Source organism: Colobus angolensis, unplaced genomic scaffold (genome assembly GCF_000951035.1).
Source record: "Colobus angolensis palliatus isolate OR3802 unplaced genomic scaffold, Cang.pa_1.0 Scaffold303, whole genome shotgun sequence".
Taxonomy (NCBI): domain Eukaryota; kingdom Metazoa; phylum Chordata; class Mammalia; order Primates; family Cercopithecidae; genus Colobus; species Colobus angolensis.
The window spans coordinates 906,089-911,778 of NW_012116300.1; positions in this window are offsets into that span (position 1 = coordinate 906,089).

Below are 5,690 nucleotides of genomic sequence, written 5' to 3' on the forward strand. Positions count from 1 at the left end.
AAGCTCAAATCCTGACCCCTATCTGGGACAGATCATGGAAGGTCAAGGTCCTTAACCTCCTTTGGTCAAAGATCCACTTGAGAAACCCCATGGGACTCACAGAAAAAGCACCCACAAAAATGTGCCCCTCATTTGCGGGGGAGGGTTCATGAACTCCCTCAAGCCCCTGCCTGGGTGCTAAGAACCTCTGAAGATTGTTGTCTGAAAAAGGGGCATGACGGCCGGGTGCGGTGACTCACGCCTCTAGTCCCAGCACTTTGGGAGGCCAAGGCGGGTGAATCACCAGGGCAGGAGTTTGAGAGCACCCTGGCCAACATGGTGAACCCCATCTCTACTAAAAATACCAAAAAATTAGGTATCCCAGCACTTTGAGAGGCCGAGGCAGGCGGATCAGGAGGTCAAGAGATCGAGACCATCCTGGTCAACATGGTGAAACTCCATCTCTACTAAAAATACAAAAGTTAGCTGGGCATGGTGGCACGAGCCTGTAGTCCCAGCTACTCGCTACTCTGGAGGGTGAGGTTGCAGTGAGCCCAGGAGCAGTGGAACCCAGGAGGCGGAGGTTGCAGTGAGCCAAGATCGCACCACTCCACTCCAGCCTGATGACACAGTGAGACTCCGTCTCAAAAAAAAAAAAAAAAGCAAAAAAAACAAGGAAAAAAAAATTAGCTGGCTGTGGTGGCGGGCGCCTGTAATCCCAGCTACTTGGGAGGCTGAGGCAGAAGAATCGTTTGAACCCAGGAGGCAGAGGTTTCAGTGAGCCGAGATCGCACCGCTGCACTCCAGCCTGGGTGACAGTGGGAGACTCTGTCTCAAAAAAAAAAAAAAAAAGAAAAGAAAAAGAAAAAGCGATGTGAGGAAGATTCCCTCCATTCACACACTTTCCAGGGAGGTACAGAGGATCCTCAGAGTGGGCCTTCAGCTGGGACTGCCTCTTACCCGCCTGGTGCTGGGAGGGCTAGGGTGTGCTGGAGCCCACTGGCCAGTGCGGGCAGGGCTGGGGTGCCCACCACACACATCTGGTGGCTGCACCACTTCAAGGCACTGCCTTCAGGGAGCCAGTGGCCAGGCACGCCCCTGCGCAGTGCCCCTCACCTATTCGGTGGGACATTGCGTATAAAGGGCTCTAACCTCAAGGAGCGTTCAGGGTTCAAATCCAGGAGTATGAGCATCACTTCTGCGAAAGGTTTTAGCATCTTTTGGGTCTGGGCACTGAGGCTCACACCTGTAATCCCAGCGCTTAAGAGGCCAAGGTGGGAGGATTGCTTAAGGCCAGGAGCTTGAGACCAGCCTGGGCAACATAGTGAGACCCCATTTCTAAAACAAACAAACAAAATACAAAAATTAGCTGAGTGAGGTGGTTCCTGTCTGTAGTCCCAGCTACTCAGGAGGCTGAGGTGGGAGGGTCTCTTGAGCCCAGGAGTAGTGAGCTATGATTATGCCGCAGTCCATCCTAGGTGAGACCCTGTTTCTATTTAAAAAAAAAAAAAAATGATACTTTTGGAAGAGAGATTTATACTTTCCTTCAGATTTGCAAAGGGGCCTTGACCCAAAACAGCTTAAGATCCTCCCCTGCAAACACAGAGACTGAGGCCAGGGCCAATCAGCCTCACCTCCTCTTCACCACCCATTTCCACTGAGGGGGGCTCCTCCGGTACGAGGGGCTGACCTGGTGGTCCCACAGAATCTGGAAGATGGGGGGTGATGACAGGGGCTGGAAAATGGCCATCGATGGACTCAGGGAATCTTGTGGTGGGTTTGTCCAGCTCACCCAGCCCCCGGGGCTTGGATTTCACAGGATGGGGGTGGGGAGAGCAGAGAATTGCAGACAGAGGCAAGCCGGTCAGTGGGCTCCCTCGCAGCCTTCCAGGGGCCTCCAGGAATCCAGTCGCACAGGTTTGGGCAGCTGTCAGGAGGCAGCAGCAAGCCTGGCTCTCTGGAAGGCCCCCCACCCTGCAGCCCCAACCCAGGGGCTATTCTCTTCCGCGGGCCAGAACCAATCCTCCTCTTTCTAGGGCCTAAGGTGATCGGCTCATCCCACTTTTTCGAGGGACATTCCCAGTTTGAATATTGGGTCCTGCATCCCAGGGAAACCGGGACAGCTGGTCCACTTGCCGTCGGGCCCTGCAGTTCCACAGGCAGCTCTAAACCCCTACGTTGTAGCCCAGTGGCAGGCTGCACACATCCGGTGAGCATTGTGCCTGGAAAAGGCAGGCATAAGAGGACCCCAGGGATTTTTTTGTTTGTTCTTTGAGATGGGAGTTTTGCTTTTGTTGCCCATGCTGGAGTGCAATGGCACAGTCTCGGCTCACGGCAACCTCTGTCTCCTGGGTTCAAGCTATTCTCCTGCCTCAGCCTCCTGAGTAGCTGAGATTACAGGCATGCGCCATCACAGTCAGTTATTTATTTTTTTAATTTAGTAGAGACGGGGGTCTCACCATGTTGGTCAGGCTGGTCTCGAACTCCTGACCTCAGGTGATCCGCCCGCCTCAGCCTCCCAAAGTGCTAGGATTACAGGTGAGCACCACTGCACTTGCTCGGCGACGCCAGGTTTTTTCGTTTTGTTTTCTGAGACGGAATCTCGCTCTGTCGCCCAGGCTGGAGTGCAGTGGCGTGATCTTGGCTCACTGCAACCTCGCAACCTCCTCCTCCTGGGTTCAAGCGATTCTCCAGCCTCAGCCTCCCGAGTAGCTGAAACTACAGGCATGCGCCAATACGCCCAGCTAATTTTTGTATTTTTATTAGATATGGGGTTTCACCATACTGGCCAGGCTGCTCTCGAACTCCTGACCTCGTGATCTGCCTGCCTCGGCCTCCCAAAGTGCTGGGATCACAGGTGTGATCCACTGAGTCCAGCCAACCCCAGGTTTTTAAGACCCCAATTCCTCTTTGACCCAACATCTCCACATTGGAGCAAGGAGGAAAGCAAGCGGACACTCCAGGGACTAGCCAGCTGCATGTGTGACGGCTGCTCAGTGGACATGCACACCCCCACCACAGGGCCCAACCCGCTGGACTTGCCTTCACAGTGGCCTGGTGCAGCTTCAGCCTCCTCCCACCCCGACTCCCACTCCAGGTCTCTAAGATAAAACAAAGTATCTCCCCAAGCGCCTTGGGGAGAGTAAAAGTGGGAAAACATCTCGGTGCCTAGGACAGGCTGGAAGAGGGTGGTTGGGGACCTGCCCACGGTGGGAGGATTCCCAGGACACATGGGCAGCAATGCACCTGTTGTCGTCAGCCCTCGCTAGGCCTGGGTTGGGAGGTCCCAGACCCTCTCCTAGGCCCCCGTGCACCTGGATTCAGTTGGATCTCGGGAACGGAAGGGTTAAGGTTGGGGCTGAATCCGGGACTTCGACGGCCGGAATGCCATTGATATGGAGAAGTGGGAGCCCCCTGGTCTAGTTACCATCTCAATGGCACTTTACCACATCCAGCGGAGTCCCCTCCCCTATCTGCCGGGTTGGGGGAAAGAGGTGGGGGAGGGGAACCTTCCCCACTGTACTACCCTGGGAGGAAAGGAAGCCGGCCCTCCACCAGCCCCTTCCTGGAGCCACAAAATGGACCTTGTTTTTGTTTGGTCTAGGAGGAAAGAGGAGCAGGGAGACTCACGTGGGCAGAAGAAACCAGGGATCAGCTTAGATAGGGTCGAAGTGGGTTAACCCGCGCCTCTTAGAGGGGGAAGTGGGACCCGAGGACAAAGAAAGGGAACGAAGTTACCAGGAGCTACCATGCGGCAGGAACGGTGCGGGGGTGGGTGTGGGGACTGCACACTAAGAACCCCAAGGGCAGAGTCACCCACCACGCAGGGAACTGGATCTGATAACGAAGGAGGCCCCTCCACCTGCTGGCTCACTCTCACTGCCACGTCCCTGGCAAGGGACGTGCACTTTGCTCCCCACTTGCAGGAGGCAGCAGGCTGGACTCCTAGAACCCCATGCGGGCCCCACCCCAGGGCTCCCTGGGCAAGTCACACCTGCCCAAACCTCAGGTGCCTCCTGGCTGTAAAACAGAGAGGAGACAGTTCTGCTTCAACCCTGGCACATCCCTGGACTAGTGCCTTGGGGATCGAAGTAGGTATTGACTCAAGGCAAGCACATTTTGTCAGAAACATAATGGAGGTTTCACTTGTAAACGTGGGCAGACTCCATTGACTGGGTAACAATTAACTTTATTATCAGTAGTAATTGTCAGTTTCAACCAGCAGCAGTTGTGGCTCCCGCCCTTTTGAGGGTGGGGGCCCCATGGCTAATGCTGTCTTTAAGAATACACATCAGTCCGTATACTTCCTGTTTCTTAGCTGAGAGAGGAGGCCTCAACAATATAAAGTTCTGTTGTTTGAAGTCACTCAATGTGTATACATTTGTTACTGCAGTCTCACAAAGAACTAGTAGACTGCCCTTCTTGGTGGTAAGTCTCGGGCTCTCTGAGGTCCCCTAGGGTCAAGGTTGGCTTCCTGATACCAATCCTGGGCTGCTGGAGTGGAGCCCACTGAGATAGAACTTCTGCCTGATTACCTGAGCTCAGGCCACCTAGGGAACAAAGAGACACTTTATTAGGTTGTAGAGGCTGCACAGAAACTGGCGGGTGGGGTGCAGGCAAAGCTGGAAAGAACAGGAGCTTCCTCTCAGGGCTCAGCGCGGGTGGGGGTGGGGGAAGCTCTCCTGTCCCGTGGGGATGATTTCACAGCCTTTGCACGTGACCCTCGGGTCCAGTATCGATCCACACCGCTGCTTCTCTGGTGCGCACAGCCAGCCCGACCCCTGGATCTGTCAAGTTGAAAATTTGACTTCTGAAGACTTTTGAGAGGCCGAGCACGGAGGCTTACGCCTGTAATCCCAGCACTTTGGGAAGCCGAAGTGGGCGGATCACCTGAGGTCTGGAGTTCCAGACCAGCCTGACCAACATGGAGAAACCTGTATCTAATAAAAATAGAAAATTAGCTGGGCGTGGTGGCGCATGCCTGTAAACTCAGCTACCCGGGAGGCTGAGGGAGGAGAATCGCTTGAACCCAGGAGGCGGAAAGTGCCATTGCACTCCAGCCTGGGCAACAAGAACGAAACTCCGTCTCAAAAAAAAAAAGATTTTTGAGGCAGGATCAGAATTTTCAAGAGCCATACACTGAGGATGGCCTTAACCATGGCATTCAGACCCTTTATTTATAAGAGAAATGAAATATTTGGATATAAAGCACTTTCAACTTTTGTTTTTATATCCTTGATCCCCATGTCCTTGGACATGTACTGTGGGCCCCGCCCGCTGCCCTGATCACTAACCAGGTTATCAGCTCAGCGGATGAGTTACATTCTCAAATAACCTAGCAAGAGGCCTGCTGGAGGGCTAGAGGGGAAAACGGAAGAAAGACCCGAATCTTTAGACGAGTCTATTTTCTATTTGGTAGAGAAAGTCTCGCTTCCTTCTTTACCAAACCTTGGCTGCTTCCGATTCCCCTTCTCTCTTCCCCATACTGGGCTCTAACCCCCGTCCTCTGAATCCATGATCGGGGAAGGTGGCTAGGTGGCACTGGCCCTGTCGGGGGCTGCCTACTCACCCGCCGCGGGAGGGGCCGGGTTAGAAGGGCGGCGACAGGAAAAAATGCAGCGGCGGGGGCGAGGGGAAGGCGGGCAGCGGCCAAGTGTCGCGGGTCGCGGGGGGCGCCAGTAGGCTGAAAGGCGAGGGTCGCACTGGCAGCG